Genomic DNA, 24,469 nt, shown 5'->3' with positions numbered 1-24,469 from the left:
GCTCAAATAATTCTCATTAAGATTCCGTGGTGTGTTTCTTTGCCCCCACCTTGCAGTGTTTGTAATGTACTTTTCTGGTGCTTCAATTTTGGTTTAAACAATGGAAAAGCAGGACTAGACATCCAGAATACAAGCAAAAACACACTGTGTGATGAGACACCCACACTATATTTTTCATTGGGTCTCTAAAACCTTCTAAAATGTAATAATGTGCACTGCATCTAAAATAGTGAGCTTTTATTGTCTTATGTTTGTAACAAAAAACTTCTTATTATCAATCACATAGGCGAAACCTAATGCATTTACCAATGCATTTTTTAATGGAACTATCAAATTTCCTAGGATATGTCAAGACTCTTCCATATATGTAATCCCTTTCATTTCTTAAGACGTTGATCATTTTTAGGTCGAGCCTAATTAATCCCTTTAGATTAATTGATATTGTAAGTGTCAAAAAAGGTACTTTATTGCTTACTGTGCCTCAGTTTATTAAGTGAATGAATTATGCTGAAATGTAGTCGGAAGGAAGGCCATGGGATGCTGATCACCCTCAATTGATCTGACACTTGTCTTTCTTGTCTCTGTTACTTCTATTACCTCTGTCTTTATATTCCCTTACACAAAGTGTACCTATGGGTTACGTCTCTTGCCAGCATGTATGTTCTTGACCTGACCAATCTCTTAGTGGCTAGTTGCTGGGGGAAAGCAGCAGAGACCAGAAGTGATAATATAAGGAAGAGTAGAGGGTCTAGGGTGTACACATATTAAGTTTCCCCTAAGGAGTCTCCCAGTGATCTTGTTTGCTCTGCAGAGCCATCTTGGTTGCTTAATGCATATGGCTAGAAACATATTTGACCTTATTGTGCTTGAGAGGCACTAGTTTGGCGTGCTATTCAGGATATGGCCAAGACCAAGATGTTGATGCTGGATGTGTGTGAATGGGTATGTGATAAGTGGAGACATCAAACAGCTCATCCAAGGTACCTTGGGACCTCTCAAAGTAAGCAGGGTAACGGAAAATATGAAGAATTATTAAAAGATTATCATAAAATAGCAGGAAAGGTGAAAACAATGGACAAGGCATTTGTCTTTTTGTCGTAGGTGTTTTTTTAATAGGGTCGTTCATTTGTACATAATGTCTACTTGGTTATATTTAAGGTAAAAAAAAAAAATGCTTATATCACTTTATTATAACTTTTCAACATGCTGCACAGCAGCCACACTGCTCTACAACATAGCTTAACCCCTTCGCCGCGGCGCAAATTCCGACGCGGCGCTGGGGGGTGCGGGGTGAGCGCGGCGCCACCATGCTCGTGACGGAACCACGCCGTCATGAGTCACGGGCGAGCTGTGCTCATGACGGCGTGGGCCCGCACGGGCGGGGAATCAGCGACGCGTGGGCGGAGCGGCCGCAGCATGACGGAACCACTCCGTCATGAGCACACACCACCCGTGGCTCATGACGGCGTGGTTCCGTCATGCGCACGGGGTTAAAGACATTGGCAAAGTCAATAGCTCTGGCTAAACACTTATAAGGTCCCAACGGCGAGACCTATTGGCTATGCCAATGCTGGTTATATATACACCATGGTTTTTTTCTTTGTTATTTCATCCATTTTTTAACCATGATTTTATGCTTCTTAGACATGCATACTTTATCATTTGTTTATCTGTTCATCCCTCGGATGAGGAGTGGGTGTTATGAGCCCCAATTTAGGCCTAGGTAGATGCACGAGCTTTTATCTACATTATTCCTACATTGCTCTACACAACGGCTCTGGTGCGGACCTTTTACCTAGTTAGGTGGCAAATAAATGTTGTGTGGTTTTCTTCTAAAACTAGCCTAATTTATTATGCATGCCGATTCTTAGTATCACAACAGGATTACCATCTTCTGTATAATAACTCTGTACAAAAGTCACTGCCATTGTCATCCTTGGACGATAGGCCCACAGTACCATGACCCATCTAGGTAGAACCCCTGAGGGTACCTTTTGGGTATATTAGTACCACATCTCCGCTGGGCAGACTAGAGGAGAAGCTTCCATTCTGACACGAGAAGCTGAAGACCGTGCACACAGACACTCCAGCACGCAGTGTTCTGACATCTCTCATCAAGATGGGGTCCTTTGTTCTCTACCATCAGGTAACGGGGTTAGCTCTTTCCTAGGGGGGATTCTTGGCTTCACATCTACATACATGCTAGAGACACTTAGTTAGGGTTTGCATCTTCGGAGTACTCATGATTACTGCCATGTATCTATATGCCTGCATATATTCACTGTTTTATACTATGTAGATTTCTACCTTTTAACTACTCGGTCGGTGCTTGCAATGGTTTATTATATATATATATATATATATATATATATATATATATATATATATATATATATATATATATATATTATATTTATATTTATATATATTTTTTTTTTTCTTTTTTCTTTTTTTTTTCGGTCTAATGGTTGTCCCAGCACACGTATTTTATACTAGAATGACGCTGTTTCAATAAATGCTTGTTGAAAACGTCCCCATTGTTTATTCTGTACAGCTCTCGGAGAAGTGAGCACAAGTGACTGAGCAAAAAATACTGTACTGTTTCCACGATCCCGGAGGGGTGAGGGTTGTCATGTTCGATAGTTGCCAGAAACTATTGGCTCCTTGGTAATGTTGTGGAGGCTTATAGTGGCACTGTGAGCTAGCTGGTCTACAGACTAACATATCCTTTGGGGGTGTCTGGAATTAGTCTGAACACCAATCCCTTAGTTTATGTTCTCTAAACACACAAATTACCAGCTACATGTATTGCCATTTTTACCTTGTCACAGCTTTAACACGGGTTGATACCGATTCTTAGCCTCAACGTTTCATATCTGACCCAATGGTTAGGCAGTGAATCCATACAAGGGAACCCCTCCTCATTTTGCCAGGAGTTAAGCATAAACTGGGCTGAAGGCTTCCCTCTTAATTCATGCAATCATGTTCTCTGATAATTTCCTTAGTTAGGAAGCGGAGTTCGCACCTCGAGGTTTTTATGTGCAGATTATGGGAGCCCATCCTAATACTCTTTTCCCTACATATCTTCTCAAGGTTTTTCCTGAGTCCCCTAGCCCACTTCAATTCACTATGCGCAATCTACGTTTTACACCGTAGTGATACGTTTTGCTCATATCCTGCATTCAGAAGTAGCCAGAATCTAGCTACTTCAGCCCATGCTGGATAACTCCATTACGTAGTAACTTTTCCATTTTTACTGCCTGAGTCATTGTGGACCTCAGCAGGGTCAATGAACCTTTCAGACATGGCTCAGGTTCTTAACACCTTTTGCCACTTAAGCTTAACAACTCAGCTCCATACTGAAATTGAGGGCGAATGATAGCCGAATAGGCTGTTAAAGCTGGCCTAAGGGACATATCTTCATAGTCTATTACATTTTTTCTGATCATTTACTGATGCAAGGGCTCTCACTTGGAGCGCTTCAATAAGCATTTTCTACATTAAACTCATATCAAATCATACTCCTAAGTACTTGTATTCATTAACAGATTCCAATTTCGTGGAGCCCAAGTGCCACCCAAAACTGACTTTTTTTTGCCAAACTGAGAACCTTTGTCTTCTCCATGTTTACCACTAGGTTTTTGCTGTTACAGTAGTCTATGAACACATCCGTTATAAGCCTATCTCCGTCAGATCCATAATAACAATATTGTGCACATACAGGAGACTTGATATACGTTTTCCATTAAGTTTTGGGCTAACACCCTTTGTCACTGCTAAACCAAATGGCGAGTCTGCTATAAACAGGGTGAAGAGTAAGGGAGCCAAGACACATCCTGGTCTGAGCCAGTTGTGGATTGGAATTTTCTGGGTCAATATCCCATCAGTGTCCATAATTACCTGTGCCCAAATATGTGAAAGCAGCCCATGTATTATTGCCAAAAAGGCTCTTAGGAATATCTTATTTCACCAGCGTTGCCAATAAACAATTGCGGGCCACCAGATCGAAGGCATCACGGAAGTCTACGAAGCAGCAAAATAAGCTACACCTTTGCTCCAATGACTGCTGCGCAAGGGACCTTATACAGAAATCAATCATGGAGTGGCCTTCCTTAAACCAACTTGTTTCAGGGATACATGGTAGTATAATTTAGCCCATTCCTTGAGACTACCTAGGATTATTTTTGGCAAACAGTTTTTCAGCCACATCCAGTAGGTTAATCAACCGGTAATTCTTTGGAACCTTAGTATTTCCCCTCTTGTGTATTGGTCTAATGATAGCCCCTTTACAGGTGACTGGGAACTGGCGCATGGTTAAAATTCCTTGTAACATCTTGTGGAAAAATTCTGCCCACCAGTCAGCCCTGGTTTAATTATAACTGCCAGGAGGTTATCTGGACCCGCCGCTTTAGGTAATTCTAGTGTCGATATGGTGTTTTTAATGTTGGCCAATGAAAACTAGGTTCTAATATTCTCATCCACGCAATTCCATTGTATCGATCTCCTGATCTCAGGCTAAGACCCTTCTCCATACATTTCTTTTAGATATTCAACCCATGCATCTTCCACCACGCAATTCATCGCTCCCATCTCCTTGCATAAGCCCTACTGCACGAGCTTCCAAAACATTTTCAATTTTTTTGTTTCTATAGCATCTAACAAATTTTCCCAGCACCTCTCCTTCATTTTTTCATATACTTTCTTGGTGCTCCGAAGGCTGCCATAAATCTCATGATCAAACTTAGTCTTAAGGCTTTTTATCCCTTTCCAGATCTGGGACTTTTCCTTTCTACAATCCCAGCCAAACCAGTCATTAGCTTTCCTAGTTTTGGCCCACACCCTTTTTCTAGACTTTGTTAGCATTTAAATCAACCCTTATGCACTTAACCGCCTAATTAATTGAATTCAAGATATGCACAAGCCATTCACCACCTCCTTCACCATGAAGACTCTGCTTCTTCTGCAGCCACTCCGATCTATCTCAGCAGTGTCTCCATTTGATACAGTATAACATCTTCTCTCTGCCCATCAGTAAGGAATCAAGTGGAAAAATACAGCATTCACATCCAAAGGTAGGTGGGCAGTATGTGCTTGCACAAATCTGTTTTTGTCTAAAATAAGCATCTAAGAGAAGCATTTTTTTTTCATAACATTTTATTGAATTTCCATGGTACAGTCTGGGCCGTAGCCCTGCATATACATATCGGGGGCAAAAATGGCTCAAACGTACCAAGCATGTATACATTCTTAACTGCAAAACTTGCATGTATAATAACAAAAACATGGTGCAGACACTTCCAGTTCCCACATATCTTAGAAAGTGTAACTGAATAAAAATACAGACGGTGATGTAGTGGGGTGTAGGTTGTATTATGGTCAGGGGTATGTGGGGAGAATCTCTTGTTAGGGGGTCTGAGAGGGAAGGGGAAGTAGGTCTATACCCAGATATGTTGCCCATCGGGACCATATTTTCCTGTGTTTCTGGGGGCAGCCACGGGCCTGGAACACAGCGATGTCTGCACCCATGAATCTGTGTAGGTCCTTTCTCCACCCCCTAATGTAGGGGGGGAGGGGGACACCCCCTTCCATAACTGGGCAATGTCGCGCTTGCGAATAGTGAGGCCTAGAAAGAGTAGGTGCGGTTTGTACCGGTTCCTCCCTATCCAGTCAGTGCTACGAAGTAGGAATAACTTCGGGTTTAATGGGAGATCCCATGATAATACCCTGCCCAAACAAGTTGAGACCTTGCACCAGAAGGGCTGTATTGCTGTACAGCACCAGACTGTATAAATGTGCTCTTCCCTTTCGCAGCGTAGCCATAAAGGGGATTGAATAACCCCCATCTTCCAGAGACGGGATCGCGTATAGTATACATAGTGTATTAGTTATATTGGATAAGGCTATAGCGTGAGGACACTGCCGCATCCCGGGGGCTAGCTAGGGCGTCAGCCCAGTTATCAGCGGCCCGTCTAGTCTTATGCAGCGTTGTTCTGGTGTGTGTCGTTAAAGTCTGATAAATCTGGCGTATTTTATGTGCCCCCAGGTCTCCCATTAGAAGGCCGCCCTCAAGGGGATGAAACTCCGGCAGGGTGTCCAAGGAGAAAATCATGGGGGCAAGTGCATGGCGCAGCTGGAGAGATTTGTAAAATGGAGTCTTGTGTAGCTGGAATGCCTCTTGTAACTGGTGGAAGGACTTTAGGTAGTGCCCTGCATAACATCGCCCAGGGTGGATATACCCACCAGGTCCCATTTACGGATTACCATTAAAGCCGCGACCGGGCGTTCGTGGGTACCGTGCCACAAGGGAGTCGCTTGGGTCAGGTGGCCACGCCATCCAATTTGTCTAACCATGTAGCTCCAAAGCCGGACCACTGTTCTACTGGCATGGGGTAAGAAGTCGAGCTCTGTATGCTGTATAGAAGCTGAAGTAGTGGAACACCTTCCATTGCCGCGTTTGCAAGTGCAAAAGCTGGGTCTGTTGGTGAGCTATACCACCATTCGTTTATGATTAATAAGTGGGAAGCCGCAGAATATGCATACACATCCGCTGCCGCAGTAGGTTGATTGTGCACAAGTATGTAGTGCCACCCGAACCAACCCACAGGAATTTATTACGGATGGCGTTTATTTGTGCAAACCAGGATTGTGGTATATGGTATGGGAAGTTCTGCAGCCGATACAGGACCCAGATATTTGAAGCCCTCAGTCAAATGGGCCAAATGTTCCGCCCAGGCTCCTCGTCCCTGGTCTCCACATACCGGCAACAGCACAGATTTAGAGGGGTTAGTGTGGAGCCCAGTGGTCAGGCCAAACACTCGGAGGATCTGCAGAATTCGTGGGCCCGAGATCCATGGGTCGGTCATGAAGAAAAGGACGTCATCCGCATAAAGTTCAATGCGGTCAAATCATGACTGTGGCCACTCAAAGCCCCAGAGTACTGGGTCACTGCACACCCATGCTGCCAAGGGCACCAAAGCCAGGGTGAATAAGAGAGGGGACAAGCGACAGCCCTGTCGTGATGAATAGGGAAGGGGGCCAACCGGTGCCCCGCTATGCCTACGGAGGCCTACGGAGGCCGCGAGATTGGTGTAGAGCAGGCGGACATATGCTAAAAAGCGCAGGACAAAATGGACGGCCTCAAGAAGTTGGAAGAGGTACACCCAGCTAAGGAAATCGAAAGCCTCCTCAATATCGGCTAATAATAATGCCGTGGGGCACCTTAGCTCTGGGGCCGATGCCATGGCGTTGTGAACCCGTAGAATATTGTGGCACGTGGCCTGGTGTGACATGAAGCCAGATTGATCGAGGGGGATCAGATCTTGTACACAAGCCCGCATGCGATCAGCAAGGACTTTGCCTCAAAATGAGTTAGAGAAATCGGATGGTATGAGGATGGATCATCCGTCCGGTGGGTGACCTGGCTTGAGAAAGAACAATCTCCGCATGCTGCCAGTCCCGGGGTAACAGGCATTGATCAACAACGTCATGTATTGCCTCCAACAGGTGTGGGCCTAGCGTGGTCATATGCGGTCAAAATTCCATAGGGAATCCATTGGGGACAGGAGCCCGCCCTGGGTGCATTGCGACCAGCACAGCACTTAGCTCATCAGTTGTAATAGGGGCATCTAGTTGGTCTCGCATCTGGTCAGTGAGTTCGAGGAGGAATATCTCTGAGGAATTCAGCTATCCGACAGTTGTTCTTGTGGCGCGTATAATGCAGAGAAATAGTGCACGAATTACTTAGCGACCGCCTCGTGAGACGAGTGTAAGGTGCCGTCCGCACCTCAGTTAATTGGAACATTAGCTGGGGACTTCTCCGTATGGCATAGTCTGTGAAGCACTTTGCTTGATTTGTCTCCCCAATGATATATCCGGTGTTGCGACTCCAGTCAGATTTTTCGCCTCGCCCATGAGATGTTGTATATGTTGTTGTGTTTGGAGTATGTTGCGTTTGGGGAGGGGACTGGGGTCACAGATAAACTGTGTCTCTAGGGATGCCTCGTGGGATTCCAGATCGGCCAGTTGGGCAGAGCGTTTGTGTTTCTCATTCGTACTGTAACTAATGTCAACCCTCTCGGATTGTGGGCTTTAGGGCCTCCCATAAGGTAGCCTTGGATGGGGCAGAGGCTACGTTTGCGTAAAGATATTCCTGGACTGCCCTGGTGAGTGTTTCCTGGTAGTCAAGATCCCAGAGATGCCATGGGGATATATGCCACCTATAGTGGGGTATCCATGAGTGTGTATGGAGTTTGAGAGTAACTGGGAAATGGTTTGACAGCCCCTTAGGGAGGTGGGAGATCTGAGAAAACGTATGAATGTAGCCATGTGGTGTGAACATGTAGTCTAACCGGGATAGAGAGCCTGGACTTGTATGTGTAGCTCAGTTGGGCGGGTTGGTATGCATGCCAGGTGTCCGCCCATCCCAGTGTAGTGACAAGAAGGCACAATTTAGATATATCGGTTGAGGGGCATAGGTCGGACGCAGGCTTTCTGTCAGGTGGTGACAGGACGTCGTTCCAGTCTCCACCCAGAAGGGTCAGACCATCTGGGAGTTCTCCCCAGAGCCAGGAAATCTGGTCGACAATCGTGTATCCCCCAAGGGAGGGGGGGGGGAGCATAAATACTGCCAATGTGAATGTATTTCCCATATAGTGTGCCTGATAATATGATGGACCGTCCCCCAGATCTACCCAGTGCTTTATGTGGACCAAGAGGACACGACGATGAATGAGAATAGTAGTCCCGAGATCCCCTGGTGAACCCGGCGTGATATATAAAGTGGTATCCAAATCTGGCCAAGCAGGGGGCTTTGGTGCCCAATAAGGGAGTCTCCTGAAGGCGAAGGATGTCGGTCGCATAGCGTTTAGCCTGGCAAAGGATGGCACCCCTCTTGATTTTATTAAGAAACCCCTTGACGTTCCAGGATACCACAGTCAGGGCCCCAAGTGGGGGAATATAAGCCGGTGTAGTCATCCAACGTCATATGCACTCGGAGAACCCAACATTGCAGAATCTGGACTATGTATCTTTGCTCATGCAAAAACTAAAACCAACAAAACAAGAAACCCCGTGAACCCCCCCAACCCATACCCCCCACCCGATACTGCCATAAATAAGGAGCATCAGTTGTGGTGAAGGACGCTCCAGGCCCCCAATGGGGGTACTTAGAGCCCCTCCGCCAATAGTACCCAACCCTCCCATAAAACTTCAACATGGGGTACCAATGTCTGAGACTAGGCAGCCTTGTGGCTGGATGTCCACGCCAGCTCAGTGTTCGGTATTTGGAATATCCTGCTTCATACCATACCAAACAGTCAGTATTGTATTAGAGCCAGGGAACCTTCTCGGCCGGTCCTGATCAAGATGTCCGTTCGGGACTGAAGGAACATCGGTCGGAGCCAGATCTGTGACGCCGTTTTGATTTTGTCCTCTTTGGTCTGTTCCACTGTGAGCCTCTGGAGGAGTCTGACTCCACCGACAGAGGGATGTGGGCCTAAGGTGGGTCTGTTCATCAGTCCAGGCGAAAATTAAAATGATGCGCAACCTGGCAGGATATAGGAGCATATACTGGATGTTAAGGTCCCGTAACCTACGCATTGCCACCGTAAAGGATTGGGGTTGTTGTTGCATTAAACGGGTATAGTCTGGGAAAATTGTTATGGGTCGGGAGTTAAATAGGAGTTTGTACTTGTGCGATCTGGTGAATTGCAATACGGTATGCCGGTCCGCATAATTGAGCAATTTAGTGATTACTGGCTGGGGGCTTGCCCCGGGGGGGCGGTTTCTTCGTCAACGCCCGATGGTCTCTCTCTACCATGAAGCAGGTGGATAGCATTTTCTCTGGTAAAAGATCCTGGAGCCATTTGGTAAAAAAAGCGTTTAATGAAGGTGCCCTCACAGCCCTTAGGGAAGTCCACAAAGCGGATGTTATTGCGCATGGCGCGGCCTTCTGCATTTTCCACCCTGGATGCAAGCTCCTGCGACGCCACCGTAAGTTTGTGGACTTTCTTCTGTAGTGTAGTCACAGTGTCTTCAACGGTAGAGACCCGCGCCTCCGCCTCTGATGCGATGCGATGCACTGCCTTTCTGAGGTCCTGGCACAGGCAGGAGACCTCGGATTCCACTGCGCTGATCTTGGCGCCTAGCTTGTCTCTGGCCTCTGTGATAGCCGTCAGGAGCGCTGCATCACATCCCCTCAGCATTGGGCCGTAGTGTAGTGGTTGAGGGTACTCAGTTTGGCTCCTGCCCCACCTAGCTTGTCTTTGTCCATGGTTACACTCTGTAAGATGTCTAACCCTGGGTCCCGGGGAGCTAACAGCAGGGGGGAGGGGGAGGCTCGTGCCTCTTAATAGGGAAATTCACAACAGGCCTCGGGCATCGCAGATGTGTCCCACCGGCGGTGCCACGGGGACCACCACAGGCTAGCCCTCATGGAATCCAGCACGCCCTGGGCCACAAGCCACAACGAGCCTAGCTCAGCCGCCTCCGCAGCCCACGCTAGCCAGCCAAGTAGGCCCTCTAATAGGACCAGACTTGCCGGACCACCAGCCCGCCACTCGTCCCCACCAAGATGTCTGGTGTTAGATCCAGTGTTTCAGCCCAGGCCACAATGGTAGCGCTAGAGGGGGCACGGCGCGAAGCTCCACGCACCTGCCCCAAGGACACGATTGAGGCCCTCCAATTAAGGTCAGCAAGGTGAGGCTCACCGATGTCCAAAACAAAAAGGGGGGGGGGGGGGGGGGGGGAAGAGGCCACTCCCGGGACCCACTACAGCAGCCAGCCAGACACACCAATGCTCCACGGGATGCAGAGGGAATGGGAGGGAGGACCAGGGCACCCCAGATCCTCTATATGCAGGACTGCACGGTGCCGGTGTGCAGTGTCGCAGTTCTTCTGGGCGCAGGATCAATATCATGCCCAGCCGGCGTTCGGGCCAGAGAGCGCTCCGCTGCCGGGATGAACCACACCAGGTTGGGAGGCACACATGCGGCAGGGGATTATTCTGGGAGCCCGGCACCGCTGCCCTACAGGCCCGCACCCCACAGCAGGCCCACTGCGATTCCCAGAACTCGCGTGCAGCCGGCAGCCCACGGAAGCCTCCCCGGGCACCAGACTCTCCAGCCTCACCTCCGGGGCCTGATCCGACCCCACGATCTGCAGCAATGTTCTGCTTCGGGAGCTGGACGAGAGATGGCCTCCGTCAGGCCCAGGCTTGGGCCACACCTCTGGCAGCTCTGACGAGTGGTGTACCAGTTGAGAGCCGCTGCCTTCCACTTCTCGCCAGCAAATGTTTTTACAGCCACTGGCTTAATAATCCAATATCCGATGTGCTCCACTGAGCAGGATTAAAAAGGGTTATGTGGCATGGACGAGCGAAGCCCGATTAGGCTATGTCCGCCATGTTGGCTGTCCAAGCCACGCCCCCAAATAAGCATGTTCATGTTTCAAAAAAATGTAGGAACAGGTTTCTAGCAAACCGGAACGAACATTCAAAAACCCATCTGAGAAACAATGCAGATCCAACCACAGTGAAGACATATTTCTGTGCCACTGGCGCTGGTCTGTAAACTATATGCTGGTCAAGAGCAGTTCAGCCATGTAGAAAACTTTCCACTCACAAAAAAGTGGCTTGGGTCGCTAAGACCTCCCCCAAAACAGCTCAATTAATATTCACTTTTTCAAAGAATGAGCTCTCCATAAGCTCCTAGGTGTCATATTTTGCGCTTTATTGTGCTCCAGGAAAGGCAGGAGTGCCACTAGCTTCGGCAAGAGCGTTGAGGGGGTGCAGGAGTTGCAGCAGACCATCTGCTATAGGTGTGGTTGATTCAAAGTCGCCCTATGTGTACAAGAGCATGACATTTCTAACACTCACCCCACCCCCAGCAGAAAAGGGGTCTGTTTTAAAGCACTCTTGCAGCTGGAGCTTTTGCTCTTTGGCTATAGCTTGAAGCAGTTAAAGAAAGAATCTGATTCGTTTGTGGTTTTCAAAATGCTTTAAAATACATTGACCATTATAACTGATTAAATTTGGAATTTTTATATTTAAGAAAGATTACTGATCCTGTTAATTTTAATGGTGAACCCAAATGCATGACTGTTTTATTGTAGTGACCCCTTGCTTGACAAAGCAAATAGGCATGCCTTACATATTAATGTGATGACCCTGTGACAAAAGCAACAGGCTTGCCTTCTATCCTGATGTGGAGACCCCTGACAAAGCCAGTAGGCTTGCTGTTGCTGCTCTCTGTACTGATGTGGTGACACCTTCATGAATCCACCATGCCCGACTTAAATATATAGATGTGGGGACCTCTTAAAGCCAATAGGCATGCTTTATGTACAATGACACCTGCTTATATTGTGATTTTACATATGGTGTAGGTGTGGGGGGGGGGGGGGGGGTGCTGTGAATATCAGTCATGTTCCAGAGGGATCAACTGTGAATCGAGGTCACCAAATCATCTATCGGATTTATATATTTGTACATAAATGCGTAGTATTTAGTGTGTAATACATAAACTTTTCCTTTTTACCAGAAAAAGCACTGACTGGACATTACTAGCCAACACCACCTCCCCTGAGTAATCTTAGATGACTCTGCTTTACCTCTCTGAGACAGTCAAGTGCTACAATGAGGTACATGGTTCCAGAAGGGAGACTATTGAGGTCCTTTTACTTGCCGAGGACTCACATCCCTCACAATTAAGAACCCAATGCCAAACAGTCAGGGTATAATTTAGCTAAATTAAATCAGCCGTGCAACGTGGCAATTACTGAGTTTCAGTGAACAAAAATAGCTCCTCTGATGGCTCCTGAAACACTGGTTAAACATTGACTGAACATAAGGGGTACATGGACACAGTCTTGCTGTAAACCATTTTCGATAGGGAATTTACTAGTCAAAATCCCGTTTGCATTGTAATCCATCTGCACCCAATTATGGAGTGTAGCTGATGTATCATGTACAGGGGGCAGAAGGTATAGAAGGCCTGAGCTTTCTCCACAGAATGTTACCAGGTGAAAAGTATTTCAAAAGTCTACAAAGCAGCAAGAGCTTACCAAAATACTCCATCCCCGTTTTCACTAATGACCACAGGACCAAACAATGTACCATGGAATGATTTGGATAACCCCTAATACGCCCACCCCCTTCCAGAGGTATTACATTTTATTTAGTAGCCTACAAACTTAGAAGTGGGCTGTCCCACTTCCTATCGTGAAGGAAGGAGTTCTGAGCAGGGTAAAGGGAACATGGGCAGTAGCAACTCACCCCACTGAAAGCTCAATAGGTGCATGCACATTCCCCAGCCTAGCAAGCTCCTTCTTCCAATCCAGAGTGCCTTGAAAAAAGAAGGTTGCTTGCTGGCATGCAACCAATGTCTGCAGGAGGATTGGCATGAGAGTGCCAGAGTCCTCAATGTACGCAGCTAGTTCAAACACCTGCTACCGGTTGAAGTGTGAAGTGAAGGGGGGTCAGCTGAAGCTATGCAATCACCCTACCAACAACAGAATCTTCACCTTGCTTCCTTGAACCAGCATTTCCATCTCCTAATGAAAACCCGGTGTTGGTTGCACCTGTGCTAGTGCACCAGTCTAGGGAAGTGCAAGTTAATCCCGAGCTGGCTGAAGGTTGTCCTTTCATAAAGAACCAAACTTCTTTATAATGCTTAAAACAATTGCTGCCCTGTGTACAAGATACAGAAGTGTCAAATCCAGGAGTGAAGTGCCCATTTCATAAGTAGATTATTTTTCAGTTTACAAGTAAATCCAAGCATGATGTATTGCTGGCTTTTTCAAAGAAGTAGTCTTATGTCAAATATCTTTAGATGTAGTTAACAAAACCAATCATTAATATGAGCTCTCTCGTAGAGATGCATTTTCATCCATTTCTATAATGGAATGGTGTAAACATAACAGACCTCTGCAATTCCTCTTGTAATTGTCCTATAGACTTCGCTGAAAACAATTAAGTGAGGAGCCCACAGAGGAATGCTTAATTGACCAGGAGTGCATTGATTGATCATATCTTATGTGTGTGGACCATGGAAGGTGAGATTATGGTTGTTGCAAACCACTAGAACAGGGTATTACAACCTCTTTGGACAAAGAAAATGTCCGTAGGAGTATCAGTCACAAACATTCCGCTGGATTAATTGGCATACACATCCCTGTAAGGAATAGGTATATAGGTTGATGTAAATATCTGAGATCAATACTAAGAGTGCAGCCAACTACTCATACTAAGACTTGGAGGATGTTTTCCTGGCTGTCTGAATGAAAGGAATGATGGAAGACATCCTCATAGGCTTGTACTGTCAAACCTAAGGGTCTAAGATGTGAATATCAGCAAATAAGGGAAGGACTGGGGGAATCTCAACTAGTTTCTCTAAGATGCTAACCTACAATGGTGGAGCAGAATTCTGCCACTGAGAAAAGAACCAAGAAACAGGAACTAGATCTGCTCAGCACAGGTGAGCGTAATCAGACAAAATCTACCAGGGCTGCTATTGTTTAGCCAATTAGTAACAGATCAGAGGGAAAATCTTTAGAAACTGCTACAACCAGTTACTCAGGGTGTTCCCTAGACAGTCCCAAAATCTACCAAGCAGTGATTGATGCGAAGGTCATGGCATCATGCTAACCAATGCAGAGGTCCTCCTAAGAGCTTGTTGGACACTAATGTTCTATTTTCTTGTTTGGAGGGGATTTGAGTCAACAGTCTTTCTGCCTTCATTTTATATACACTCAGAAAGCCAAAATAAATATTTTGATTGAGAGCTTTTCAATTCAATGGCTTAGAGAGGGCAAATGCCAGTAGAGAATTGAGGAAAAGGATTACTGCTTTGTGATGTATGTGTGCTGTACACCAAAGCCTTCTGAAAAAATGCTTGTGGATCATTTGATAATTCTGTCCTACTTCAACCTGAATGTCTACTACAAAGGTCAATCCAATGCTACTGGAGCTCAGAAGACCCAGCGGTGAGTTGAGTCCCTTTGACAACAGAAACCCTTAATTGCCATCATATATTTGCAACTCAAAGTACAAGAGACAACAAACAAAATACAGGAAAAACAAATATAATTTACATACCAACCAGACAAACCGAACCAAAACAGAAACAGAAAGGGTCATTAAAAACCCCAAACCTTTTTATCTGAAGCTACTGGAATGAAGTTCCCAAGCTGTCAGGAAAAGGAGTGGCAAGGATCTTTGCTGACAGTCTAAAAATTAAGGTCGTAAATGAACGTAGGCCTCTAGGGAGAGCTGCAAGAGGTGGCTAAATTTCATTAGATGGTAGAAGTGACTTCTTTCTGGGTTGCTTTAAAAAAAAAAAAAAAAAATACATTTGAAATACATTCACAAGGATGGTAGTCTGCTGTTCTGTATCATAAGGGACATTGTTCCTAGTGAAGGGTGCGGTGTGTCACCCAGTCTGAAAGAAGATAAAGTCTAGAGTAGAGAAAGAGGGTGAAAAAGAGAGAGAGGCAGAGGTTCATCTCCAGTATCAAGGATCCAATCCCGATGGGGAGGGCCAGGTCTTGCCTCTTAGTGGCCCTCACACACCCCGAAGGATGTCATGCTTCATCATTGGGCTTTTTTTGCTCATCGTCGGGCCGGTGCTGCAATGCCCGACGAGCCCCCGAAGGGTCTCTTTGATGGAGATCTTTTTAAGAGAAAAGCCGTTAGGCGAGTGTGGGGTGGATCCAGTGAAAATAATAATGAGGTGCGTGCAGAGGTGAATGAAATTACCTAGGGGTTTCCACTGATGGGCTCTTTAATCGTGTGGTACCCCTGGTGGGTTAAAAAAACAGAAGGTTAGTGAGTTATAATGAGGCCTAATGTGCCAGTGTAACTAAACACAAGGTCAACATGTTTCACGCTAGGTTTGTCCAAGTGATCAGTAGCGTTTCTTTAGGACCTAGATAAGAGTGGTGAATGTGCACGACAGAAAGAAGCGGGGTTCCAGAATGGTAACCCTACATCTATGTAAGGAAGCTTGGGGTGGACCATAGGAAAGCTATACCTAGAGTGGTCCGCAATCTCAATAAGTAGATGTGTCCAAGCGGTACCCTCACACTACACCATTCTGGAACCCTGCTTTTTTCTGTCGTGCGCTTTCACCACTCTTATCTAGGTCCTGAAGAAATGCTACTGATCAATTGGACAAACATAGCGTGAAACATGTCGACCTTGTGTTTAGTTACACTGGCACATTAGGCCTCATTGTAACTCACTAACCTTCTGGGTTTTTAACCTACCAGGGGTACCACACGATTAAAGAGCCTATCAGTGGAAACCCCTAGGTAATTTTATTCACCTCACAATTATTTTCACTGGATCCACCCCACACACCTAACCGCTTTTCTCTTAAAAAGATCTCCGTCAAAGAGACCCATCGGGGGCGCGTCGGGCATTGCAGCGCCGGCCCGACGAGGAGCAAAAAAAGCCAAATGATGAAGCATGACATCCTTCGGGGTGTGTGAGGGCCACTAAGAGGCAAGACCTGGCCCTCCCCTTCGGGATTGGATCCTTGATACTGGGGATGAACCTCTGCCTCTCTCTCTTTCACCCTCTTTCTCTACATCTCCTCTACTTTAGACTTTATCTCCTCTTTCAGACTGGGTGACACACTGCACCCTTCACTAGGAACAGTGTCCCTTATGATTTAGCTATCATTTGAGAAGCAAGGACACTGGACCACAACTAGCTCCTGGTCCCCCCCCCCCCTCTTTTTGTTCACTCAGTCTGCTGTTCTTTGCAAGCCACCTTCCCTGGGAAGTTAACCAAACGGTACGAGTTACAATCTGCAACCTGCCGAATGTTTATTAGGAAGGCCATTCTGAGACACTCCCTCGCTCCCTCCCCCGCCCCCCCTCCTTCAAATATTTTTTTTTCTTTACAATTGAGCAGCTGCATAAATGGTGCTTAATTTGCATCCGCTTTTTGATTTTCGTGACCAGTGCATTTGTATACCATACCTGCCACTTAGTAGGTTCATGTGCATCTTCAAAGGCAATTAACAGCTGTGGTAAAAACCCTTGGCCAGCTAAGGACATTTGTTTAGCATCCACAAGGTAATAAGAAAAAACTTAAATACACAAGAAAAATGGCTTGCATAGTTTATTTTCACCTAACTAAAGACTTGGGGCCTCATGTAGGTAGCTAAATACCGGTCTGTAACGGCCGAAATTTGGTAAATATCCCGTTACCGACCGGTATTTAGCTATTTGGGATGTAGGAGGCATAATTCAGGATTCGGTAAATTACCGAATCGGTAAAATACCGAATCGGTAAATACCGAATCCTGAATGTAGGGAGCACTCTAAAGAGTGCAAATTAGTATCAAGAATTTGTTATTTACCACCAAATACAGGTTGGTGATAAATAACGAATACCTTGCAAAACGCAATATTTTGCAGATGTAAGAGTGCCATGTGGCAGACATACATGCCCTTAGGGCATGTATGTGCGCCACATGTGCACACATGCAAGAATCAGGGGTGCAACAGGGTGTCAATGTGACACCCTGCCACCCTTGTATATGCTCCCCCCATTACCGAATCGGTATTAACGGAATCGGTAGTGGTGACTGGCTTCCCATTGATTCCTATGGGCCTCCAGGCCCATAGGAATCAATGGGAAGGTATGCCCCATTACCGAATCATATTTCCCGAATTTTTCCGATTCGGTAAAATTTACCGAATCATTACCTACATCACATTTACCGATTCATAAATACCGAATCGGTAAAATTCGGTATTTATGAATCGGTAAATGTGATGCTACCTACATATGGCCCTTGAGGTTTAAGAACTGCTCTTCTGTATTAATGTTTTTAGCAGTTGTTTCGATACGATGGGGGAAAGAGGATAATCCCTTCTGAATAGATTTTCCAACACAAAAGAACTATTTGCAAATATTTAAAGGTCGGATGTCTCAACTATAGACCCAAGAGTTATGATGTGACCTCAGCTCAGTTATGCCCATTTGTTGAACATAAGGGGAGCATCGAGACGAGTTAATGACAATGCTATCAGTAAATGGACAGCTAAAATTAAGTTGGAACAATAAACTGAGGTTTTTAATTAGTCTGTGTAAAGTGGTCACGTTTAACCGAAATACAGACTAGACGGGATTTTTAGGAGTGCATAAAAAAACATAGGCTGCTAAGTGTTAATAAACTGATATCATTCAAGTCTTTTATCAATGCGGAATCACTTGAAGGACTAGTCCTAAACTCAGTGTTCTGCCCAAAATCCTGTATAAGAACAGGAGATCCACTACTCCTTTGTGCCATACAATTTCAGCTCAGTGATAACGTACAGCATAAAAAAAAAAAACAGAAACTCAGCTGAAGTCCTGAGTAGTGGAGAAGAGGAAGTGAAATAAAAAGTGTGTCAAGGCAATTTGGGCCTAAGGACATATTTCTACAAACATGAAATCAATAAAAATAAATTCTAGCTTAAGTGCCAAGAATTTTCAATTCTATTAAGGACATGGAGGTGAGGATTCTGCTACTTATTTCTTTACTGCACACAAAAAAAAGCAGTCAATAAGTTAACAGTAAAACAAAACTACGTTGCCCGCAAACATGAGAATAAGTCAAAGTAACCACAGTTCAAGAGGCAATACTCCCGTCAAACAGGGCTGAAAACGTCACCCAGGCTTTTTCGTTGCACTCAAACATCAGATCGTAATAACAGTTCTCCAACTCAACCTCAACTAGACCGCAACAGTCCCAACCCAACTGGGTTGTAAAATCTGCCAGGAACTCACTTCGACCAGATTGTTGACTTCTCAAACCACACATGGGTGTCAGATGCAACCATGAAGACCTCCGTCAAGTTGTCCTCCGAGTTATCCAAACTCACTCCTGTTTGTGCTTTGACCCTAAAAAAATAAAATAAAGAATTGACACAAGTTTTGTTCCTTACCCTGCAAGACACATCAATTACAAAACATTGGATGGGCATAAATAATGTGTACGCTAAAGAAACAGAATATCAGCAGAACATATAAGCATTCCATCAATGCAGGCGGGATGATCCTCGCCTCAGTGTCCATAATAGAATTAAAAATTCTTGATGCATATGCTAGAAAACAAATTAATTTTATGGCTGTACTTGAGGCTTAGATAATGCTTGTTTAAACCTCTCCCAATACAACAGATGCCACATTAACAATGGTTTCATAATAGGCACTCTTGAAAGTAGATTCAGAGGACCAATCTGCTGCTCTCATTATGTCGTCTAACCTATAAACCAATACGAAAATCTTTAAAGTCATTACAAGTCTTGCAGAGTGCGTGCCAAACTCAGAAATGTCTACGCCCGCCTCCGCCATCAGACCTACCAAGCCAAAGTGACGGAAGATACTGGCTTTAAAAGGTTTTTGCAAAGAAAGCAACACTTGACTTCTGCCCAATCGGACACCGCAATTGCATCTCATCTTCATCCATTTTGACTCAAACCACACACAACTTCCAATTGACAAAAAAAGCTGGATAAGAAATCATTGTGGAATTACAATCAATACGCTTAGAAATATGAAATGCCGCACCAACTGGTGAAAACAATCTACTTGCAAAATCCAGGGCTTTGATGCCGGACACCAGTCTGCAGGAACGTAAACATAGCAGCCTGGTCAACTTTGCAGACAATTGCTTCCTTGTTAAACCCTCATTATAAGACTAGTGCTCCAAACATTGCAATACTACACTGGCAAACCATAATCTGGAATAACAAGTGAAAGGAGGGTTGGAAAATCTATTTAGAGATTAGATGCTCCCCAGTGGTCCACCCTGCACTGAGCTAATCCACTGAAATGGCAGAACTAAAATTAGAATGCTAGAGCTCCATTGAAGGCAGTGGAATCTGCCATGCTATTTTAGCCAGTTTTCCTGCCTGCACCAGCGGATGTGGCTATAACTAAGTACCCTTTAGCAGGTCTGACCAAAGAAGCAATGCCATTAGAGAATTGCACAAAATTTTCAGAACTAGAAACCAAGACTGGAGTCACTAAAATCAGTTCTTGCCTTGCTACCTGCGCCGTCAATCTGGGTATCATCATGAAAGGAGGCAACGCGTAATGTACTTCCCCGAACCAATCCTGTAGGAACAAATCCGTGGCCAGCTCCAAGGGGTCAGGGCTCCAACAGAGAAATTGCTGCCTCTGCGTATTGAGTTTGGAGGCAAAAAAAAAGACTTTAAGCTTTCCATAAGTGTTCAGTGAACTATCTGAGGAGGGAGCCTCCAATCACTGTTGTCCAGAAGATATCTGTTGTTCCAATCTGCTACTACAATGCACTGGCCCAGAATGTACTCTGCAACCACTGAGATATGCATGCAGCTGAACACAGACAAGATGGAAGTAATGATCTTTGACAACAGCAGCAACACATTGAATGACTCCTGGTGGCCATCAGATCTGGGACATGCACCCATTCCTTCCGACCACGCTAGAAACCTCAGAATCATCATTGACAACAAGTTCACCACGTGAAATCACAGAACAAAGCAGTCTCCTCCGCCTGCTTCCTCACTCTGCTCATGCTTTGCAAGATCTTCAAGTGGCTACCCCTACACACAAGACCCACCTTGACACAGGCACTCATCACCAGTCGACTGGACTACAGCATTGCCCTCTACGTAGGAATCACCGCACACCTCCTACAGAGTATCAAGACCATACAAAATGCGCAGCCAGACTCATCCTTGGCCTTGCCTGACAAACCCAAATCACACCCCACCTCAGGCAACTTCACTGGCTCCCTAAACAGAAGAGATACCAATTTAAGCTGCTGACCCACACACACAAGGCTCTACACAACCAAGGACCGGCATACATTAAACACCGCCTGAATTTCCACCAACCATCGAGAAGCCTATGCTCTGCCTCCCTTTCACTTGCCCATAGTCCCTGCATCTACCAAAGCAGAAGTGGAGGACGCTTTTTCTCCCACATTGCAGCAAAGACCCAGAACAGCCTCCCCACTCACCTTCGGATCATCACCCCAGTTCCGGAATTCCGAATGGCCCACAAGATCTGGCCATTCAAATAAGCCTCCAGGACCTGCAAGTTCCTGGATACCTTATCGGGTGATTAACAGTGCTTTATTAATCCTTATTGAGTGATCAAAGGCAGTTCTGATAGAATTCCTTGCCTATCTTGGCTAGCATCCAAGTCTTCATTCCTCGCAGTTTGTTGATATATTACAAAACAGAAACCTTGTCCATCCTAGATATATAACAACTCGCCTTCTGAAAAGGTAGGACATAGATGGCAAACGAGCTGGTCAGCAGTTCCAGACAACTGATATGTAACGACTACTGATCTGATCATCTACCCCCTGTCGAGAGATCTGGCCACATGGGATGCCCCAGCCCCATCTGCTGGCGTCGAATCCTAATATCACATCTGGCTGTAAGCCACAAAGGGCTCTGCCGTTCCCAGTCTCCATGTATTGTAACCACCATTCCAACTCAGTCCAAACCTGCTGAGATACGCGAACCCGATCGGACTACAGTAGGCTCCTGTGGAGGAGTTGGATTTTGATGCACTGAAAGGATCTGTAATGCAATGGGCCTGGAAATATGGCTTAAATCAATGAAGTTAGGAGACCAACAATCCGGCCACTCGCCTCAATGATATACTCTGAAAAGTTAACGCTGACTCAAACTCCTTCTAGATACCACAAATCTTATGTAGAGGAAGTTTGAGTTAAGAATGCACCAAATCCACTTGGAAGCCCAAGAACCCTATCACCTGAGCCCGCACAAACAAAGACTTCTTGGTATTTACAAGGAATCCCAGATCCTGAAGCAACTGGATCATCCAAGACAGGTAGAGGGTCTCCAGAGAAGGATTCTGCCCAGAATGTCATCACTAAGGTACACTATTATTATGGGCATCCCTCTCACACGAAGGGGTTCCACTATCAGTTTCATCAGCTTTGTGAAGCACCACAGGGCCGATGAAAGGCCGAACGGAAGTACCTGAAAATCATAGCAACACAAGCCCCACTAAAACTGAAGAAAGGGTCTGTGTGGGGGAAATAAATTAGCACCAATCTAACAACAGTAGAAGGTCTCACAAAAGATACCCTCTTGAAATACCTGTGTACAATCCAAGAGTTGAATTCTTTCAAATGCAATACCAAACTGTACACAAACCTTTTTCCTGCACCAGGGATATGGTGCCTACGAACCATCTGGGGTGGGGGCTGTGACATACCATGCCTTCTTGAGTGATGAGCTGGACTCGCTCAAGAATATACATTTCCCTACACTAGCACCACTTGATTGAGAGGTCCCAGAGGAAATTATCATTAAAGATGCGCTGTATAGACTTGCTATCTTTCATGTGAACATTTACTGTTGTACAGCGCTCCGATACCTTCCGGTCTATCTAGCACTATATAAAACTCTCAAATAAATAAATTGCGTCTTTGGCAAGGAAATCTAAAATGTATGCACCTATGAAAGTACGCTCTTGTAGGGAAAAAAAGCAGCCTGGGTTTTGAGACCTGACATTGCTTGCCCTACAATTCTAGCTTGAAACACTGTATGGTCTCTAATACCAACACATCTCTTGTGATAGTCTCCCAGCTGTGCACAAGAACAACTTACAACAATAGAATCAGCATTACCCAAATATCCCATGGTGGAACTTCCCCTTGTTGACACTCCCCTATAGCCACTTTGTGGTACCGGCAACAGCCAGCTCTGGAATGTGAGGGGAAGAAGTTGTGACCTTGTGCGCTGTCAAGACATCTACCTTGTCTATTGGAGGCATAGCCTCACAGAGTGCCTTGTAGGTAAGAACGGGCCAGCAATTGGCCCTATATTGCCAGGCCCACCTAAAAAGAACTCCCGGAAATTCCTTCTTTAAGGAAGACTGGGCCTTGTCTAGGGCAGTGGAGGTGGAACCAAATTCCCCCAAATCTTTAACGAATGGGTTTCTAAAGAATAACCCATTCGCTACTGGGCCCACCTCAGCTGAGGCCAGTTGTGGGTCGTTGTTAAGGATGATAGATTTACTCCTTTCTGTCAAAATGGTGCAATTAGCATTGCTGAGATGACACACAGACCTCTATTTCCAGCTAGGAAATGAGTGGCTCAATAGTGACTCCAGACTCCTTAGCTTGGTTAGCTATTTCAAAGATCAGTCAGGGTTTCAGATAAATTAAGTAATTTATGTTGCCATGCTTTCTCATGCCCAGTCAATTCCCATTTTAGGATCTTTAGAGAACTTCCTTACAAATGCGAGCATGTTTGGATCCACATCTGGTGTGTCCACCACCTTCCTTCATAAGAAAAGAGCACTCTAGCTCCTTGTCCCTCGCCTGAATATAGTCCGCCACCTTTGGTGTGGGCATCCAATTTGACGAGTGAGGATGTAGGATATCGTCTGGGTCAAAAGACAAGCCTACCCAATTGGAATTGCAAAGTAGTAGCAGTAGTAGTAGTAGTAGTAGTAGTAGTAGAGGTAGTAAGAAACACGTTTATTTAGACAATTGTCTACAATTTTTTTTCAAAACATATGAATAGTTAAATTCTCTAAGTGGACCCTATCTTGGCTGCTCAACACCCCCTTCCCACTACATTCCAGCATTAAAACTCAGTTTAACAAGCCGTAAAAAACTAGCAATTCCTACTGTGACATCAAAATATTGCATTTCGGTTATCAGCTCCATAGCTTCCCTCCTATGGACACTTTCATATTTATAAACTGAGTTCGTAAGAACTTAATACGGTTAGAGAGATAAAAAACATAGTCCATAAGTAAATGCAGCAGGGAGCATTTTACATTCGAGGAGCAGGAGCAGAGACTACTGTTATCCTGAACCCTGGCCCAGCATGAGCAGGATAAGTGGATTGGGTAACATCCCACTCTAGAAGACGATGTCCTGGCCTAGAGTAGAAATCGAGAAGCTGATAGATGGTTTCTTAGTTCTTAGTCATTAAGGCAGGTCATTAGTCTCAGTCACCAGTATTGCAGACTCTTTCAGTGCTTGTTTGACTGGGAAGGGAGACCAGGAAGTAATTGTACCACTATCTAAATAGAGGTTCTTGATTAAGGTCAGTCTGATTCTTACTTCCTTTGCCCACCTTGTTTCATTAACTTGAATCTCATCCCAGCAGAGTTTAGATACTTTAGGAACCTCATCACCCTCTGAACGGCTATTAAAATATCTTAAAGTCCGAGTGAAGTCCAGCAATCTCCAGGAGACCAGATTGAAAGGTTTCCTTATGGCTTGAACCATAGTGCCTGGAGGGAATGATAGAAGCCTTGAAAGACCTGCCCCTTATAATCGGTCCCATTCATAGGCGGTATAAAGGGGAAAAATCTTTCCTCCATACAGACTGAGTGGAGGTGTTTTCCCTTCGTAAGGCCTCTGTAGAGAAATGATGGGATAAAACACCCAATTAAATGTTGAATCCAAAGAAATACCTAGCCTTCAATAGT

The 24,469-nt window shown here is 45.3% G+C and overlaps 1 protein-coding gene across 1 annotated transcript in view; it reads right to left on the bottom strand.

Moving 5' to 3' along the window:
• RESF1 (retroelement silencing factor 1) overlaps positions 1 to 24,469 on the bottom strand; it is a 322,229-nt gene that overhangs the window by 203,915 nt on the left and 93,845 nt on the right. The window contains 1 exon segment of the mRNA XM_085652380.1: positions 18,779 to 18,892. The gene's annotated coding sequence lies outside the window, so the exon portion shown is untranslated.

The sequence above is a fragment of the Triturus cristatus genome, chromosome 4_1, assembly GCF_964204655.1.
Source record: "Triturus cristatus chromosome 4_1, aTriCri1.1, whole genome shotgun sequence".
NCBI lineage: Eukaryota > Metazoa > Chordata > Amphibia > Caudata > Salamandridae > Triturus > Triturus cristatus.
The sequence above is the reverse complement of the archived record's forward strand: the minus strand, read 5'-3'. Positions and strand labels throughout refer to the sequence as shown.